At 43.1% G+C, this 20,379-nt stretch overlaps 1 long non-coding RNA gene across 1 annotated transcript; it reads left to right on the top strand.

Annotated features, from left to right (window-relative positions):
• Positions 2,940–19,797, top strand: LOC108638036. The gene is made up of 3 exons (XR_001919559.1): positions 2,940–4,081; positions 7,861–7,959; positions 19,193–19,797. It is a non-coding gene; the product is annotated as an uncharacterized LOC108638036 (long non-coding RNA).

Genomic DNA, 20,379 nt, shown 5'->3' with positions numbered 1-20,379 from the left:
TCCAACCATCTCACCCTCTGTCATCCCCTTCTCCCACCTTCAGTCTTTCTGAGCATCTGGGTTTTTGCCAGTGACTCAGTTCTTTGTATCAGGTGGTCAAAGTGTTGGAGTTTCAGCTTCATCATCAATACTTCCAATGAATAGTCAGGAATGATTTTGTTTAGGATTAACTGGTTGGAGTTTTTTGCTGTCCAAGGGACTCTCAAGAGTCTTCTCCAACACCACAGTTCAAAAGCATCAATTCTTCGCTACTCAGCTTTCTTTATACTGCAACTCTCAAATCCATACATGACTACTGGAAAAACCACAGCTTTGACTAGACAGACCTTTGTTGATAAAGTAATGTCTCTGCTTTTTAATATGCTGTCTAGGTTGGTCATAGACATAGCGTTTCTTCCAAGGAGCAAGTGTCTTTTAATTTCATTTGTGCAGTCATTGTAAGCAGTGATCTTGGAGCCCCCCAAAATAAACTCTCACAGTGTTTCTACTGTTTGCCCAGCTATTTGTCATGAAATGATGGGACCGGATGCCATGATCTTAGTTTTCTGAATGTTGAGTTTTAAGCCAACTTTTTCACTCTCTCACTTTCATCAAGAGGCTCCTTAGTTGTTCTTCACTTTTTTCCCATAAGAGTGGTGTCATATGCATTTCTGAGGTTACTGATATTTCTCCCAGCAATCTTTACCGGGGTCCAGCCCTGGCTGGATCCAGGGTATCCGAAGCAGGGACAGAGTCGGCGATTAAAGAGAGATTAATTAGAGATTTAAAGAGAGATTAGAGAAGAATAATGTAGTGGAAAAATAGAGGAGAAAAGAGGCTGTATTCTTTGGTTTAAATAGAAAGCCAATAAAGCCCCAAGACAAGGGACTTTCACTGTCTACGTAGGCTGAAGGCACCCGCTTGAATAGCGGAGGGGCCCCACCTTGGGCTCCGTCTTGCGTGAGTCTTAGAAGCCCAGGTAAATAAGTAGACACGGCGAGCCTCTATGCTCCAGATGGGACTTCAATCTGAAAAGGGAGAATGAGAAAAGAATGACATGGGGGAGCCAAGCATTGGTGCAAGACCCACAACTTTATTTTCAAAGGCAGCTTATATACTCTAAGTTGTACACAGAGAAATAATGGAATATGCAGAGTTATGCAGGGGCAGCAGTCCTGACCCTTACTGCGACTAGGCTTTCTTTTTGCATACCTTCCCATATACAAAAGGTCTCAGGTGATTTACATTATCTGCTGGCCAAGAGGCCTGTTAACATTTTTATGGCTCTTTTCCTAGATAAATGTCTATCAACCAGAAAACTCATTTTCCCTTGAAGTGTTTTTTCTTTAATCTGCATCACCCTCAAAGTACTAAATAAAGTTACATTCCTGTAGAACAAAGGTGCAGTGGGTTATAACAAAGAAAGTACTTAACTCAAAGATCTAATGTTGCTAATGCCAGGGCTACTACCTGTTTTTTCTACATACCAACTATATCAACAAATAAAAGATATGAAAACTTGGCAGCAAGTATTGGCTCAACAATGAAACCCTTAATCAGTTCCATTCTAATGATTTTGACTCCTCGGAAGGCCCTACATTCCTAGGATGTTTTAAGCTTCCTGTTCCTCTCCTGCTCGGGAGGCTGTAAACAATCTCATGCATAGCTGTAAGAGTCCAGATAAACCTGTCAGGCAGGCTAGAAAGCCATCAGAGGGATTTTTGGATTGAAACACTCTTATTATGCCCAGGAGACTTATTATCTAAAAGCTCTAAATTAACTTTTTCCAGCAAAAGGTGATGGGGGGACCACCCCCTGTTAATGTCAGAGGAGTTGGTGAAAGGCATAATATAGTAAGGCAGACAGATTCCGGTTTTGGGGTAGATGCTCGAGTAGGTCCAGGGAGGTTCCCTCGAGATCCGACTCGCCTTTGCCTGTCGGGTCTCTTCCTCATGACCTTTGCCATGGGCTGGATTCCTCACGCTGGGTCCCGGCAATCGTGATTCCAGCTTGTGCTTCATCCAGCCCAGCATTTCGCATGATGTGCTCTGAGTGTAAATTAAGTAAGCAGGGTAATATTATGCAGACTTGATGAACTCCTTTCCCAATTTGGAACCAGTCGATTATTCCATATCCAGTTCTAACGGTTGCCTCTTGACCTGCATGCAGATTTCTCAGGAGGCAGGTCAGGTGGTCTGGTATTCCCATCTCTTTAAGATTTTTCCACAGTTTGTTGTGATCCACACAGTCAAAGTGTTTGGCATATTTAATAAAGCAGAAGTAGATGTTTTGTGGAACTCTTGCTTTTTTGATGATCCAGTGGATGTTGGCAATTTGATCTCTGGTTCCTCTGCCTTTTCTAAATCCAACTAGAGGATCTGGAAGTTCACAGTTCACATACTGTTGAAGCCTGGCTTGGAGAACTTTTAGCATTACTTTGCTAGCATTTGAGCTGAGTGCAATTGTGTGGTAGTTTGAACATTCTTTGGCATTGCCTTTCTTTGAGATTGGAATGAAAACGGACCTTTTCCAGTCATGCGGCCATTGCTAAGTTTTCCAGATTGGCTGTCATATTGAGTGCAACACTTCCACAGCATCATCTTTCAGGATTCGAAGTAGCTCAGCTGAAATTCCATCACCTCCACTAGCTTTGTTCATAGTGGTGCTTCCTAAGGCCCAGTTGACTTTGCATTCCAGAATGTCTCACTCTGGGTGAGTGATCACACAATCGTGGTTATCTGGGTCATGAAGATCTTTTTTGTACAGTTCTTCTGTGTATTCTTGCCATGTCTTAATATCTTCTGCTTTTGTTAGGTCCATACCATTTCTGTCCTTTATTGTGCCCATCTTTGCATGAAATGTTCCCTTGGTATCTCTAATTTTCTTCAGGAGATCTCTAGTCTTTCCCATTCTGTTGTTTTCCTCTATTTCTTTGCATTGATCACTGAGGAAGGCTTTCTTATCCCTTCCTGTGTAGATGAAGATTTTTGTTACTTGGGACAGCTTGGATGAATGTAGAGAATATTATGCTAATTGAATTAGGACAGACAGGGTAAGACTGATATTGTATGTGCTCACTTATATGTAGAATGTAAAAAAGTGAAACTCACTAGTACCAGACAGTGGGATGGTGGTTATTTGGGACTGGGAGGTGGGGAGGTTCGGGAGATGTTGGTTGAAGGGTGGTACAGATTTTGAGTTGTAAAATGAGTGCATCCTGGGGAGGTGTGTGCAGCACGCTGACTGTAATTAATCCTATTCTGTTACCGCATGCTGGGAATTTATCAAGAGAGTCCGTCGTCAGTGTTTTCACCACACATGGAACATGGGCATTTGGAGGTGATGGATGTGTTCATTCATGATTGTGATAAATATTTCAAAGGTACACATGTCACATGATCACATGGTGTATGGTATATGTACACATAACCCTTCTCATTGGTCTCAGTCAAGCTGGAAAAGAAGAAAGTGGGAGGTGGCCTGGCCTTAGTCCTTCACTAGGGATCAACCCACGCTTCACATGAGATCATGAGGCATTTTGCCCGGGCATGTTTTGTACCCCTCCCCCAAAAGACATGCTCCTCAAGATCTCATGTGGGGCCTCGCCTCAGGAATGTGCACAGGCTGCGGATGATTCCAATCTGGATCCTGCATTGAACACCAGGACTCTTAGCCTCCACTTCTGAGACTGAGATCAATCCCTGGGGGAGGGGAGGGCACTCTGCTCTGAGTGGGGCTGGATCAGGGCCTGCTGTGTGACCTGAAGGGGATCATGGGGTGAGCGGAGGTGCCCCCTGCTCTGTGTGCATAAGGCCTCACCAGGAGGGAAATGTGATCCGAGGTAAAGTGTGGAAAAGTCCCGTGTTGGTCTCTCTGTGGGAGTTGACCGTCCTGCGTCCCTCCTGAGACAGTGTGCACAGAGGACTGTCTGTTCCACACTGTGAGGGCTTCCCTGTGTGTGTGGTTGGGGCTCAGGAAGGGAATGTGTTGACCCTAAGCATTAAACAGCATGTTTTCCACGTTCATGATAGAATTGTGAAGACTCATGGATGAAGAAGCCCAGAAGAGGAAAGAACAGGAGTCAGGCATGGCTCTTTCTCCGGTAAGGTCATATTCTTAGTGGATTCGCACACTGCCTTCCTGAAATGCCCTTCTCTGGACTCACTAATCGTGTCTGACTCTGAAATATCCTGTCTGACTTCTGTACATGCACACTCACCCAGGGCCTTCCCTCAGGGCCTGTCGTCTCCACTTAGATCCTGTCTCCCCATGACCCGGTGACTTGGCCCTTGTGAGGAGGCTCCCCTGGGCACCGTCCTGGGCAGGGATTCTCACCCATGGGTTAGAGACAGGGTCTTGGTGCTGTTGGGCAGCAGGGGTTGCTTAAGGCCCACGTGGATGCACTGTCTGCTCTCTGTCAATCAGGGTAAAGAAGCTTTGGTGGACCTCAGGTATTAATATGTACAGTACACGGTAAAATCTGCCAAAGAGGCCAATGAGGGAGAATCAGTTCTGACTTTTTATAGGACATTTAAAACTAAATGAACACCTCCTTGAAAACTTAAGTGTTTGGGAATGGAATGGAACGTTCAGAAAGAGATGTCAGGGCTAGGGAGTGTTTCGTTATACCATCTAATTTAAACTGTGAAATCGGGCTTACTAATTTTTTTTTCTTTCTTTTTTGAGCACATGATTCAGCTTCCAGGGTCTTAGTTCGCTGAGTAGGGATCGAACCTGAAACCCTGCAGTGGAAGTGAGAGATCTTAACCACTGGACCATGAAGGAATTCTCCAACTTTACTAACCTTGATTCAGTGTTTTCTTAGTGGAATAAAATAAAAAATTTTGGAGTTTGTTAATAAGTGCATACCTAAAATTAATGATAAAAATCACATTATGATTTTTAAAATATATTTCCTGTACTCTGACTTCGTTGCTTCAGTGTCTTTTCCCTGGTTCTGGAGAGCGGTGACCACTCTGGTTGTAGTGTGCACGCTTCTCATTGTGGTGGCTTCTCTTGTCTGGCAGCCCAGGCTCTAGAGAGTACTCGCTTTAGTAGTTTCACCTCCTGGGCTGTACAGCTCTTGCTCAGGAATTGAGATTCACGGGCTCAGTTGCCCCTCAGCATGTGGGATCTTACCAGACCAGGCAACAACCTGTGTTTCTTACATTGGTCAGTGGACTCCTCACCACTGAGGCACCGGGGACACTGTCATCTTATTTTTAAATACAGGTATTTTATGCAGATTGGCATTAAAGTATTTTCTGTATTATTTTCTGCTTGTACTACTTTTTATGTTTTTAATAGTATAAGATAATGTTGAGGACTTCCTTGGTGATACAGTGGATAGCAATGTGTCTGCCAATGTAGGGGACACAGGTTCCATCCCAATTCCTGGAAGATGTTGCAGAGCAACTAAGCCCATGCCCAACAACTACTGTGACGGTGCTCTGGAGCCTGGAATCCTTAACTACTGAAGCCCACGTGCTTGAGCTTGTCTTCTGAAACAAGAGAAGACACTGCAATGAGAAGCCTGGGCACTGCAGACACAACTCCATGCAGTGCAGCCACAAGTAGAGAGAGCTGGATCACAGCAACGAAGGCCCAGCATAAACAAACCAAATAAGCTGTAAAAAGGAAGTAGAATGTTAACAAACTTACTGAATCAAACTTAGATTTCATTCACTTTTAATGTCCCAAAGATGCCAAAATACAGGAGAAAAGAATGGCCGCTCACTCTAGTTTTCTTGCCTGGAGAATCCCATGGACAGAAGAGCCTGGCAGGCTACAGTCCATGGAGTCCCATAGAGTCTGACATGACTGAGCCAACTGAACACCAACCTCCTCGCATAGCAGAGTAATTGCTGAAAAACAAACCTAAACCTCTAACTTTCCTCCTGCAGATTCTTAAGTCCTGTCCAGCTGCTTTTGAAATAACATCTTCAATTTATAGGCCTTGCAGAAATCAGCCTATACTTGGCATTATCCCATCCTCATTCCCACGTTGCAGTCACACTGGCTGGTTTTCTGTTCAGTAAATACCTTTCTGTGTCAGAGCACTCAGGCTCTTCTCTCTGCTTACAGAACTCTTCCATTTCCCACCTTGCCAATCCCAAGTGTTTCTTCCTCACAGAGACCTTGTCTGATTTCTCCATGTAGGTCACGATTTTCTGTTGAATCTTCTCTTAGCACCAGGCCTGTTTCACAGCACATATATAAATAGTGATGTTAAAATTATGGATATAATCTTACTCCTTGGAAGAAAAGTTATGACCAACCTAGATAGCATATTGAAAAGCAGAGGCATTAGTTTGTCAACTAAGGTCCGTCTAGTCAAGGCTATGATTTTTCCAGTGGTCATGTATGGATGTGAAAGTTGGACTGTGAAGAAGGCTGAGCGCCGAAGAATTGATGCTTTTGACCTGTGGTGTTGGAGAAGACTCTTGAGGGTCCCTTGGACTGCAAGGAGATCTAACCAGTCCGTTCTGAAGGAGATCAGCCCTGGGATTTCTTTGGAAGGAATGATGCTAAAGCTGAAACTCCAGTACTTTGGCCACCTCATGCGAAGAGTTGACTGATATGAAAAGACTCTGATACTGTGAGGGATTGGGGGCAGGAGGAGGAGGGGACGACAGAGGATGAGATGGCTGGATGGCATCACTGACTCGATGGACATGAGTCTGAGTGAATTCCGGGAGTTGGTGATGGACAGGGAGGCCTGGTGTGCTGTGATTCATGGGGTCGCAAAGAGTCGGACACAACTGAGCGACTGAACTGAACTGAACTGAATTGTCCGGCTGGCTGCTGGTAAGCTCCATCATGTTCACTGCTGCACTCCCAGTTAGGGACACAGAGTTGATGCTCACTAACTTTTGATTGAACGAAAGAAAAAAATAAAGACAGCTCGTGTTTCAATCAATTGTGTGTTTCCTTGTGCATGCATGAGTGCATGGATATGTAACTCCTTGATTTTATTACAAAACCATCTCATAAATACGGTTTATGCTTAGAGCAGTTGCAGTTGTATCTTAAGTGTGCATCCCATGGCCATTAATATTTTCTACCACACCACATGAATAATGTAAATAGTAGTCAGATTATTGACATTGTGTGGGTTCGGGGTGTAGAGGGGGTGACCCTGTACAGTGACTATTTATGCTGTTCCATTGCACTTCAGCTCCCTTGAACTTGTTTCAGGTATTCTCAGAGAACTCTCTAGGGATGGTCTTTTATACTGTTACTTAACTCTTTGACTCCTTAGGTTCAGTTGTCTCTCCCAACCACGTGAGCTCAGGTGCTGTTGCCTCATTTCTTAACTATTTGATGGGAGCTTTTTATTAGAGTGACAGAGCTTTCTCCCCAGTAAGATGGACACAGATCTTTCTCTACTGTTGCTGTTATGTTGATGACCCGTTCATATGGGTAAAGTCTTTAGAGTAATGCTCAGTGTGTATGAAGTGTTGAGACACCTCTCATCAGTGTGATGATGACAGCCTCATCACAATCTGTGTTTTTTTAAAGCCACTGTGGACTTTGTCCTCTCTGAAGACAGCAGTCTTGCTGTAACTCATCTAGATAGTGAATGTCACTCAGTGTGTAGAACATAACACTTCTGCATCAACGACCCACTGTTGATTGGAATTTGTATATTTTTCCTGCCTTGTCCATACCCATGATGACTTCATGTTGATTGGAGGATATCATCTTATGAAAAAACAGGAAATTAAATTAGAGAGCAACAATTTGCTCCATATAGATTTGCATGGATGTATCAGAATATTACTTGAGCTGAATTGACCTTACCTGTCTCACTTCTTCTCCTTTTCTGTGAAAATAAGAACCTTCCTCAGAGCCCGTTGGTGAAATGTGTTTTCATTTCAGGCACAGTTGACCTTCAAGGATGTGTTCATAAATTTCACTCCTGAGGAGTGGGACTGTCTGGACCCTGCCCAGAGACCCTCAGGAACCTGCTGTCTGTAGGTGAGGATCACTTCCCTCTGAAGTAGGGATCTACTTAGGGGTATCTCTGCATTTTCCCTTGCTGTCTCTTGGGAGCCCTGTTTTTCTTGACTGAGCTGAAAACCTTGTTCACTCAGACATGTAAGGCTTCGTGTTTGGCATCGGGAGTTCAAACTTGTCTTTCCTTCTGATGACCTGCCCACTGTGTGATACACAAGGAGTTTTTCCAGAGCTTGAGTGTTTATAAAGCTGATATCAAACTTTGAAATATCCAGTTGCCTGTTTAATACCCCTGTGTTCTTGGTTCAGTAATTCCTGGGAAGGAACTAGATACCTGATACATCCTATACTGTATATTATACTGTTCCCTGTGCATTCCGAAGGAGGCAAATAGTAAAGTAATTTGTAAAATATTTTTCTGTCCATCATAATGTCCTCATTTCTTGAGTGACAAAAGAGCTGGGATTTTCCACCTGCCAGTGCAGGATACACAGGTTCGATCCCTGGTCTGGAAGATCCCACATCACAGAGCAGCTTAGCCCATGGGCCAGAACTACTAAAGCAGCATTCTAGAGCCTGGAAGCTGCAATGACTGAGCCCACATGGCACAACTACTGAAGCCCGTGCACCCAGGAAGAGCCAAAGCAAATGAGAAGACCAAACACTACAACTGGAGAGTAACCCCTACTTGGCCAACTTGGGGAAATGTCCAAGTAGCAAGGATCACTCACTCCAGCCAAATTAAATGAATAAACAAAATTATTAAAGATGGAAAATGCATTTATTTTTAAAAAAGAAAGTTTGGATTCTGGAAGAAGACAAGTATGACGTTTCTTCTGAACAGGAATTTCTGATTCTGACCTAAATCATAACTCTATTTTTGTAGCATGAGAAAGATCCCTGGATTGTGGAGAATGAGATGCTAATTAGCAGAAAATCAGATGAATGGGAAAGGATCAAGAGTATGATTTCAGGTCAGCTGTCACAAGGACAGAGAGGAAGACACACCATTCACTGTGTTTCGGAAACTCTTGAAGTGTGAGAGTTCTGTGAGAAAACAGATATTTTGTGTTTGTGAACTCTCACAGGAGATTTTTCTTCTCTTCAACTTCCTGCTCTGTTCTTTGACCTGTGAAATGTACATCACCCTCCAGTGGTGCTTTAGTGCCCACAGAGACAAAGGCAAGGCTTTTTGGTTTTTGGTTTTTTTTTTTTCTTTTTTTTTTGGCTGTACTGGGTGTCTATTTCCTGTATGGCCATTTCTCTATTTGAGACAAGTGGGGGCTACTCTCTGCTTGCAGGGTGCATGGCTTCTCGTTGCGGTGGCTTCTTTGGTTGTGGAGCACCAGCTCTAGGCACACGCGCTTCACTAGTTTTGCTACACAGGCTCAGTATCTGTCCTTCAGCTTAGTTGCTCCCTGGCATGTGAGATTTTCCCAGAACAAGGATCAGACCCATGTCTCCTGCATTGGCAAGCTAACTTTTTACCATGCAGCCACCAATGTGTTAGGGAAATTAAAGAAATAGTCCTGTTTAGGCTTCAAGACAAAGCAGTGCATTCCTCTGTGCTTGCCTCCAACCTGCCTGGACACACCCTGACTGTGAGTACCCTGACTGACTGCTGTGAGTGCAAGGCTTGCAGCACCATAGATAAGTTAGCACACAAATCTTGAGATTGTTCACCTTTGAGATTGTTCAAAGAGGCTCTGACCAACCCAGCCCCAGGCTGAGGAACATCCAAGTTTCATAAGACAAAACAAACAGCATGAAGATGAAACCAGAGCTGCTGTTTGCTCACAGATGGATGATATCAGTTTGTTTCCTGGGATGATAAGCAGGAACCCCGAACTGCAGTGTTAAAGCCACACCCATGGAGTGGACAGGCTACAGGGGACCTTTACCCAATTGAGACTCCAGATGTGCTGTGTCCTGGGACTTCCCAGGGCTGTTCCAGTCGGGATGTTGGTCAGAAGCCAATTTGGTGATGTATCCTCTGCTGTTTCTATTTCCTTGTCTTTTCAGTTCACTTCAGTCACTCAGTCATGTTCGACTCTTTGCCACCCCATGAACTGTAGCACGCCAGGCCTCCCTGTCCATCACCAACTTCCGGAGTTTTGAACCCAAACTCATGTCCATTGAGTCAGTGATTCCATCCAACCATCTCATCCACTGTCCTTGGCTTCTCCTCCTGCCCTCAATATTTCCCAGCATCAGGGTCTTTTCAAATGAGTCAGCACTTCGCATCAGGTGTCCAAAGTACTGGAGCTTCAGCTTTTAAATCAGTCCTTCCAATGAGCACCCTGGGCTGATCTGTTTTAAGATGGACTGATTCAGTTCAGTTCAGTTCAGTTCAGTAGTTCAGTTTTGTCTGACTCTTTGTGACCGCATGCATTGCAGCACACCAGGCCTCCCTGTGCATCACCAACCCCCAGAGTTCACTCAAACTCATGTCCATCAAGTCGGTGATGCCATCCAGCCATCTCATCCTCTGTCGTCCCCTTCTCCTTCTGCCCCCAATCCCTCCCAGCTACAGAGCCTTTTCCAATGAGTCAACTCTTCTCATGAGGTGGCCAAAGTATTGGAGTTTCAGCTTTAGCATCAGTCCTTCCAAAGAACACCCAGGACTGATCTTTAGAATGGACTGGTTGGATCACCTTGCACTCCAAGGGACTCTCAAGAGTCTTCTCCAACACCACAGTTCAAAAGCATCAATTCTTCAGCGCTCATCTTTCTTCACAGTCCAACTCTCACATCCATACATGACCACTGGAAAAACCATAGCCTTGAATAAACGCACCTTTGTTGGCAAAGTAATGTCTCTGCTTTTGAATATGCTATCTAGCTTGGTCATAACTTTCCTTCCAAGGAGTAAGCGTCTTTTAATTTCATGGCTGCAATCACCATTTGCAGTGATTTTGGAGCCCCCCAAAATAAAGTCTGACTCTATTTCCACTGTTTCCCCATCTATTTCCCATGAAGTGATGGGACCAGATGCCATGATCTTAGTTTTCTGAATGTTGAGCTTTATGCCAACTTTTTCACTCTCCTCTTTCACTTTCATCAAGAGGCTTTTTAGTTCCTCTTCACTTTCTGCCATAAGGGTGCTGTCATGTGCATATCTGAGGTTATTGATACTTCTCCAGGCAATCTTGATTCTAGCTTGTGCTTCTTCCAGCCCAGCGTTTCTCATGATGTACTCTGCATATCGGCTGAATAAGCAGGGTGGCAATATACAGCCCTGAGGTACTCCTCGGAGAAGGCAATGGCACCCTACTCCACGACTCTTTCCTGGAAAGTCCCTTGGATGGAGAAGCCTGGTGGGCTGAAGTCCATGGGGTCGCAAAGAGTCTGACCCGAAAACTGAGCGACTTCACTTTCACTTTTCACTTTCATATAGTGGAGAAGGAAATTGCAACCTACTCCAGTGTTCTTTCCTAGAGAATCTCAGGGACGGGGGAGCCTGGTGGGCTGCCGTCTATGGGCTTGCACAGAGTTGGACACGACTGAAGTGACTTAGCAGAGGTACTCCTTTTCCTATTTAGAACCAGTCTGTTGTTACATGTCCACTTCTAACTGTTGTTTCCTGACCTGCATTTCTCAAGAGGCAAGTCAGGTAGTCTGGTATTTCCATCTCTTTCAGAATTTTCCACAGTTTATTGTGATCCACACAGTCAAAGGCATTGGCATAGTCAATAAAGCAGAAATAGATGTTTTCCTGGAACTCTCTTGCTTTTTCCGTGATCCAGCGGATGTTGGCAGTTTGATCTCTGGTTCCTCTGCCTCTTCTAAAACCATCCTGAACATCTGGGAGTTCACGGTTCACGTATTGCTAAAGCCTGGCTTGGAGAATTTTGAGCATCACTTTACTAGCGTGTGAAGTGAATGCAATTATGTGGTAGTTTGAGGACTCTGGCATTGCCTTTCTTTGGGACTGGAACGAAAACTGACCTTTTCGAGTCCTGTGGCCACTGCTGAGTTTTCCAAACTTGCTGGCATATTGAGTGCAGCACTTTCACAGCATCATCTTTCAGGATTTGAAAGAGCTCAACTGGAATTCCATCACCTCCACTAGCTTTGTTCGTAGTGATGCTTTCTAAGGCCCACTTGACTCCACATTACAGGATCTCTAGGCCTATGTGAGTGATCACACCATCGTGATTATCTTGGTCATGAAGATAAGTACAGTTCTTCTGTGTATTCTTGCCACCTCTTCTTAATATCTTCTGCTTCTGTTAGGTCCATACCATTTCTGTCCTTTATTGAGCCCATCTTTGCATGAAATGTTACCTTGGTATCTCTAATTTTCTTGAAGAGATCTCTAGTCTTTCCCATTCTGTTGTTTTCCTCTATTTCTTTGCATTGATCGCTGAGGAAAGCTTTCTTATCTCTCCTTGCTATTCTTTGGAATTCTCCATTCAGATGCTTATATCTTTTTTAAAATTCTCCTTTGCTTTAAAGCTTTTCTTCTTTTCACAGTTATTTGTAAGACCTCCCCAGACAGCCGTTTTGGTTTTTTGCATTTCTTTTCCATGGGGATGGTCTTGATCCCTGTCTCCTGTACAATATCTCGAACCTCCTTCCATAGTTCATCAGGCACTCTATTTATCAGATCTAGTCCCTTAAATCTATTTCTCACATCCACTGTATAGTCATAAGGGATTTGATTTAGGTCATACCTGAATGGCCTAGTGGTTTTCCCTACTTTCTTCAGTTTAAGTCTGAATTTGGCAATAAGAAGTTCATGATCTGAGCCACAGTCCACTCCCAGTCTTGTTTTTGCTGACTGTATAGAGCTTCTCCATCTTTGGCTGCAAAGAATATAATCAGTCTGATTTTGGTGTTGACCATCTGGTGATGTCCATGTGTAGAGTCTTGTCTTGTGTTGTTGGAAGAGGGTGTTGCTATGACCAGTGCATTGTCTTGGGAAAACTCTATTCAGCCTTTGTCCTACTTCATTCCGTATTCCAAAGCCAAATTTGCCTGTTACCCCAAGTGTTTCTGGACTTCCTACACTTGCATTCCACTTCCCTATAATGAAAAGGACATCTTCTTTGGGTGTTAGTTCTAAAAGGTCTTGTAGGTCTTCATAGAACCGTTCACCTTCTTCAGCGTTACTGGTTGGGCCTTAGACTTGGATTACTGTGAAATTGGATGGTCTGCCTTGGAAAGGAACAGAGATCACTCTGTCATTTTTGAGACTGTATCTAAGTACTGTATTTCGGATTCTTTTGTTGACCATGATGGCTACTCCATTTCTTCTAAGGGATTCCTGCCCACAGTAGTAGATATAATGGCCATCTGAGTTAAATTCACCCATTCTGGTCCATTTTAATTCACTGATTCCTAGAATGTCGGCGTCCACCCTTGCCATCTCTGGTTTGGCCACTTCCAGTTTGCCTTGATTCATGGACCTAACATTCCAGGTTCCTGTGCAATATTACTCTTTACAGGATCTTTACTGCTTCTATCACCAGTCACATCCACAACTGGGTATTGTTTTTGCTTTGGCTCCATCCCTTCATTCTTTCTGGAGTTATTTCTCCACTCATCTCCGGTAGCATATTGGGCACCTACCAACCTGGAGAGTTCCCCTTTCAGTAGCCTATCATTTTGCCTTTTCATACTGTTCATGGGGTTCTCAAGGCAAGAATACTGAAGTGGTTTGCCATTCCCTTCTCCAGGGGACCACATTCTGTCAGACCTCTTCACCATGACCCACCCGTCTTGGGTGGCCCCACGCGGCATGGCTTAGTTTCATTCAGTTAGACAAGGCTTACATCAGTCCTTCCAATGTACACCCACGGCTGATCTCCTTTAGGATGGACTGGTTGGATTAGTTAGTATATTGAAAGTCAGCTAGATAATTCTCTAATAAATATTGGAATATTTATTTGTATAGAATGAGTGGCCTATTAACAAATCCTTGGAACCTGAGACAAAAGTGAAAACTTTTGGCAAGGCATGAATTGGCAGTGTGAGCAGCATTTGTGAGACAAAGCACCACTCTTTAAGAAGCAAGAGATTAAGGTTTATGACATTTTTATTTCCAGATGGGAAAATTCACCTTATTACTTATTAGCTAATACATAGGACATCTTCTCTGGATTGTGTGAGAAGTGGAACCGTAAATTAAACAGGGCTGAACCCTTAGAAGCTACTGAATGTTGGTGACTCTTGCCCCTTGAGAAAGGGTAGGAATCTGCCCTTCCAGATGAGAGGGTGAATCCTCCTCTCTCCTACCATGAGGTACATAAAGCGAACTTAAAACTGCCTTAGAGAAGTTCCTGGAAAAATAATTATGCGATTAGTGAGGATGTTTGTCCATATTACACTGTCAAAATTATGTTTTGGCTGATCAAATCCTCACTTTTTAAGTCGGCTCTCTATTGAGCCGACCCACAGCTCCAGTAGTGTCCCCCACTGCCCTTTCTCTCTCCATTCTTTGTCCTGTTGTGGCCTTAAACCCCTCCCAACCCCTCTGTCTCCCTCTCCATCAGCTGGTCCCCTTCTAACTTCGCCTGTCTCTCAGGAGAGGATGAGGCCAGCTTCCTCCACTCCTGCCCCCCACTCTAGGAAGTTTCTTTTCCCCTTCAGTTTCTTCTGAACAATCCAATACCCTCATCTTCCCAGAGGGACAATCCAAGATATTTATCACCCCGTCTGCTGTTATTTTCACTGTCAATTTGAGCACTATTTGATCTGTATTTTAGCTACAAAACTATGACTATGGAAAGGAAAGGTAAGTTTTTTGACATAGGATAACTGTGCTTTCTCTAGACTCTGAAGAAAACTGGTTAAAATGATTTTTTTTTTCTCTTTGAAAGTGCACAACTGGTTCTTTTTGCATATGGAGTTCAAAGCAACTAACCCGCTGAGACAGCTAGCCTAGAAAAAAGCTTGAAGTTAACCTTTACCAGGGCATCCCAGATGAGGCTAATTGTACAGAACCTGCCTGCAAGTGTGGCAAAGGTGGGTTTGATCCCTGGGTTAGGAAGATGTCCTGGAGGTGGGAATAGCAACCCACTGAGTGTTCTTGCCTGGAGAGTCCCATGGAAAGAGCAGCCTGGCAGGATACAGTCGATGGGATCGCAGGTAGTCGGGCATGACTGAAGCAGCTTAGCACAGCAGACAACCTTTACCAAGTCCTTGACATACATAACCCACTTTGCCTGAGGCCTCAACCTCAGGCAAATTACAATTTCAAACCAAAGGGAAAGAAAAAGGTCAAAGAGACATTTTAAATCTCAAGCAGAAAACTATGGTCTCTGTCCATCTGCGTGTCTGGATTTATGCATGTCACACTGTGTGTCTTTATTTTTGGATAATATTGCTGAGGTTACTTTGTAAGTGAGATCTAATTCAGTTGGCTTTAAAAAAGAAAAACTAAGCACTTACAAATCAAACAGTTACGAGAAATTAACCTAAATGAATTTCAGATGCACATGAACTGGGAAATAGTAACCATTAAATATCTAGTTAAAAAACATTTGTTTTCTCATCTAGGTAAGACATGAGTTGAGTCATCAAACTGTGTAATGCTTTTATTGTATTACACTGATTACTGAGAATTCAATCTCTGCATTGGAAAGATCCCTGGAGAAGTAAACAGCAACCCACTTCAGTATTCTTGCCTGGAAAATCCCATGGAGGAGCTGGCAGGCTACAGTCCATGGGTTTGCAAAGAGTTGTACATGCCTGAAGCGACTTAGCACACACGTAGGCACTGATTACTGATAATTTTCTGTCATAGAGAAACTAAAGAGTTTTTGGATTATTAATATGTTTGCTGCTACCCTGAGATGTTCTCCATAAGAAAGCAAGTGTTTTTAGAAGTTATTGCTGGTATTTAAAGTCACCATTCTACAAAATGCTAATATAAAGGACAGTTCATGGTTGTTTAAGGAAAGTAAGATCTGTGTTTTTAGTAACAAAAGGTATGAGCAATGACATTGATTTGGGATGCTCATAGCAGTGAATGGGAGCGAGTAGAAGCTGGAAGATTGTTCTTAATTTCCCAGATCGAGACTCCTAACCCCTGGACCACAGGAGCCAACATTTAGGGCTAAGGTCCCTAGTCTGGCCTGCCTAGTCAGGAACAAATTCAGATGATGAGGCAGATGATAAAGAGCAAAGGACAAAGTTTATTGAAAGGAAAAGTACATGTGGCAAGGCACATGGGCAACCTCAGAGAGAGAGAGAGAGAGACTCCTTTGGGAAGTGCAAATTCTTTACAAAGGGGCAGTTTTCCGGGTCTTCATCTTCCCTCAGGCCCATCACCTTGTTTATTCGCCCTGGCTAATTTGTCTCAGGACCCTCCCTGGAGTGTGCATGCACACCTTAGCCAAGTTGGATCTCAAAGTGAAGGCTTCTGGGAGGAGCAGGACTCATTATGGCCTGGAATTATCCTGTGAGTTTTGACTCCAAGTAGCCTTTCTGGGCATGTGTAGTGTCTCCCTTAACAAACAGGGTTTTTTCCTTTCTTTGTCCTTGCCATAATTATTCCCTGAGATTAGAGAATGACTGTGTATTTACCCTGTTTTTGTTAGGTATGAATTCCTCAACTGGAGCCCATGTATCTCTTATCTCAGGGAATGCAAAGGGGAAGATGACACATTCGAGACATTTAACATGGAGCCCATCAGTCTCCTACCAGAAAATTACATTTTATTAGGGAGAAAGTAAGTAGGACTGACTTACAGGTGGCTGTTTCTAAATCAAGAAAATGATTTAATTAGGGGGAAAAAAAAGAGTTTTTATGCAAAGTGGACCTCCAAGGAAAGAGGTCCCCAAAGGCAAAGTCTTTACATGATCTGTAACAATCTGTCATTTGACTCCTGTCAGTGTTGTTGCTTGACTATGGGAAGCATGTGATGAGGTGTTTCAAAGCGATCTGTTTCCTCTTTGTCCCCCTTCTGTGCTGGATTCCATCGGATACCTGCTTTTTGGTCCTATAGAACAGCGCTGACACCTCCAGAGATTATTTCGGACCCAGCCTGGTTCTCTTCCTATTTGCTGCGCTTGGGAGACCTCACTGGAAGAAGGGGAAGACTGGCACCTATTCGATTGCATTTGGTGTCTCAGATCCTACACAGAGCTGCCTTCAACCTGTCTTTCTGTTCAGAGCCCTCAGCTGTTCTTGTTGTTACTACTTTTGCCAGTCCTTCAGGGGTGTGTGTAACAGGAATGTGGTTTGGATCTTCTGTGATTGTAACTCAGGAAACCTGTAAGGACAGTGGATATTGATTGAGGTCCTCTCTTAGGACCTGAATTGATATCTTGTTGGTGCCTTGGAAACAATTTCCAAGAGGGATGGCTGAGTAACACAATTACACAGGTCAGTTCTTGTGTCTGATCTGAAGTTTCCTTTTTACACTCCTGGAGTTCATTGTAACTTTTTGTCCTCTGTTGTGCCCAAGTGGGCCCTGATGGTTCAGAGCATGTATGAATCTGTAAGTCTCGGTTTCAGTCCTGCTTTTGCTCATTTACTTTCATATTCCATGGAGTTGTGTACAGAAACCCTGTGAATCCACTACCTTTATTTGTAAAACTGAGGTAATTAGTGCTGTTAGGTGGCATAGAATGTTGCCTGTTTTACGGAAAAGGTCAGAAATTACTGTTTTTTGTTTTGTTTTTCACTGCGCCATGTGGCAGGTTGTGTTAGTTCCCCATTCCTGGATGGAATCTGTGCCCCCTCCAGTGTATGTGCATAGTCCTAACAACTGGACCACCAGGGAATTTGCCTCAAAGATTACTTTTGCTTAAAGAATATATTTACTTCCTATCTTGCTTATTGTGACATCTCTTTGTCTACTTTACAGCTTCTATGTTTTTATTTTACTTTTCATTTTTATGAGAGTTGTCTCTGACTCTGGTTAATAGGTTTTCAAATAATATTGGTTTTCTTCATGCCAATACATTACATTTTTAAAATGTTTTTTCTTTTTGGTTGCACTGGGTCTTTGTTGCTTCAGGGGCTTTTCGCCGCTTGTGGTAGGCAAGGGCTACTCTCTACTTGCAGTGCACAGACTTCTCATTCTAATGCCTTCTCTTGTTACAGTATGTTGTCTCTATGCCTGTGCACAGTAGCTGTGACTCCCAAACTCTGGAACACGGAGTTGTGGCCTACAGGCTTAGGTGCTCCCAAGGTATGAGGGAACTTCCCAGATGAGGAATGGAACTCTTGTGCATTAATTACCAGGTGGATTCTTTACCTCTGAGCCAGAAGGGAGGCCCCAAAGCTTGTTCCTTGACATGTATCTTGGAACCAATGAACTTAGTAAGTTAAAGTTACCGTATAAATAGGGAATAATTGCTGTACTGAATGACTGTTCTTCAAGTCGAGAATGTTTCATTTATTAATATTTTGTTATTTAAAGATGATAGTCTTTATGTATTACACAATGTAACTGACGGGAACAACTTGTCAATGTCATAAAATGCCTATACGTCTGTCTACTGATCGATTTATAAGAGGTATTTAGAAAAGTTTTCTTTTTTTTCCATTATTTTAGGGAATTTCCTCAACAGTTGTCAGCTGCTATTTATGTTTTCCATTATTCGTTAAAGTGCTTCTTTGGGATTATTTACCATTGCAGTGTATCGCCTGTTAATGAATGCTTGTTCAGTTGATCATTCTGTCTGACTCTTTGTGATCTCATGGACAGTAGCCTGCTAAGCTCCTTATCTATGGAATTGTTTTCAGGCAAAAATGGTTTGGTGACTGCCATTTCCTCCTCAGGGGATCTCCCCCACCTAGGGATTGAAGCTCCCTATCCTATGTCTCCTGCAGTGGCAGGCTAATTCTTTACTACCAAGTCACCTATGTAGCCCTATCTGTTCTTTACCGTTTACTTATGTATAAGTATGCATAAAGTGTGTACAATATGCCATATTTTCTCCTCAATTATGAGACAGCAGTGTGTTTACTACTAAGTAGAATGAGTTTAGAAGTCATTGTGCAAAAATACCCTTTTCTTTAAGAACTGACATAAGTTTGGAAAAAATTAATATGTTCTCACTGTATCTTTGAAGCTAGGGTGCCCTAAAATTAATTTGGATTACATGTGATTACTCTTTGATTTTTAAAGAGTTCTATTTGTTTAGTGTTTCGAACATTTTTAAGATCATCATTGGGAAGATGCATAATTCTGTTCAGCATGTCTATGCCTTTTGGTATAATACCATGTACTCAGCATGAAACAATTTGTTTATGAATTGTAATTGATAGAATGCATATGGTTTTTATATTTTGTAGATGTGTCTCAAATACATATGATCAAGAAATTACAGGCAAAAGGAGACAGTGGTAAAGAAGAAATTTTTCAAAGAGTGGTGTTTGGAAGAGCTGAAAGCCATGAAATCGAAGATTATTTCCTCAGAAAGATACAGAAAAATATGCATGATTTTGAGTCTCTGTGGACAGATGATGAAAGAAATAACAGAGAAACCTCTCTATCCCATAACAAAATCTCACCGATAGACGAGATCATGATAGTAGAAGTGATGCAGGAAATAAGCCTGTTGAAAGGCATGGATCAAGCTTTCAGGATCAGTTGCAGATACTTGAATCTGAAGGGACAGTTTCTGAATGTAGTCAGGTTGTGGCGAATATCAACAGTAGCACCTCAGGTTTACCACCTCAGAAAACTCGTAGTGTCTGTAAAGGCAATTCTCATAAACAAGAGAGTGATGTTATATATCCCTCAGAACTGGTACCAGACCAGGCAGTACACAAGAAAAATACTTAGAGTTGTAATGAGTGTAACACAACTTTTCTTCAGGACTCAGAACTCACACAGAGAAGGCAATGGCACCCAACTCCAGTACTCTTGCCTAGAAAATCCCATGGATGGAGGAGCCTGGTAGGCTGCAGTCCATGGGGTCACTGAGAGTTCAACACCACTCGGTGACTTCACTTTCACTTTTCACTTTCATGCATTGGAGAAGGAAATGGCAACCTACTCCCGTGTTCTTGCTTGGAGAATCCCAGGGATGGCGGAGCCTAGTGGGCTGCTGTCTATGGGGTCACAGAGAGTCGGACACGACTGCAGCAACTTAGCAGCAGCAGCAGAACTGACTAGACATCAAAGAATCCTTACAGGAAGAAAAGCATATAAATGTAACTTATGTTGTAAGGGTTTTAATGATAAATCGACCCTTATAGTTCATCAGAGAAATCATACTGGAGAAAAACCATATAAATGTGATGTATGTGGTCACTGCTTTAAACAGCATACACAGCTTCAACATCATCGGTGAGTTCATACTGGAGAGAAACCAGGTAAATGTGATGTGTGTGGAAAGGCCTTTAGTCGAAAAGTGAGGCATACAGTTCATCAGACCCTTCATACTGGAGAGAAACCATATACATGAGAAGTATGTGGCCATGGCTTTACTCGAAAGTCACACCTTGGAATTCACTGGAGAGTTCATACCGGAGAG

The sequence above is a fragment of the Capra hircus genome, chromosome 18 (assembly GCF_001704415.2).
Source record: "Capra hircus breed San Clemente chromosome 18, ASM170441v1, whole genome shotgun sequence".
In the NCBI taxonomy this organism is placed as follows: domain Eukaryota; kingdom Metazoa; phylum Chordata; class Mammalia; order Artiodactyla; family Bovidae; genus Capra; species Capra hircus.
The sequence above is the reverse complement of the archived record's forward strand: the minus strand, read 5'-3'. Positions and strand labels throughout refer to the sequence as shown.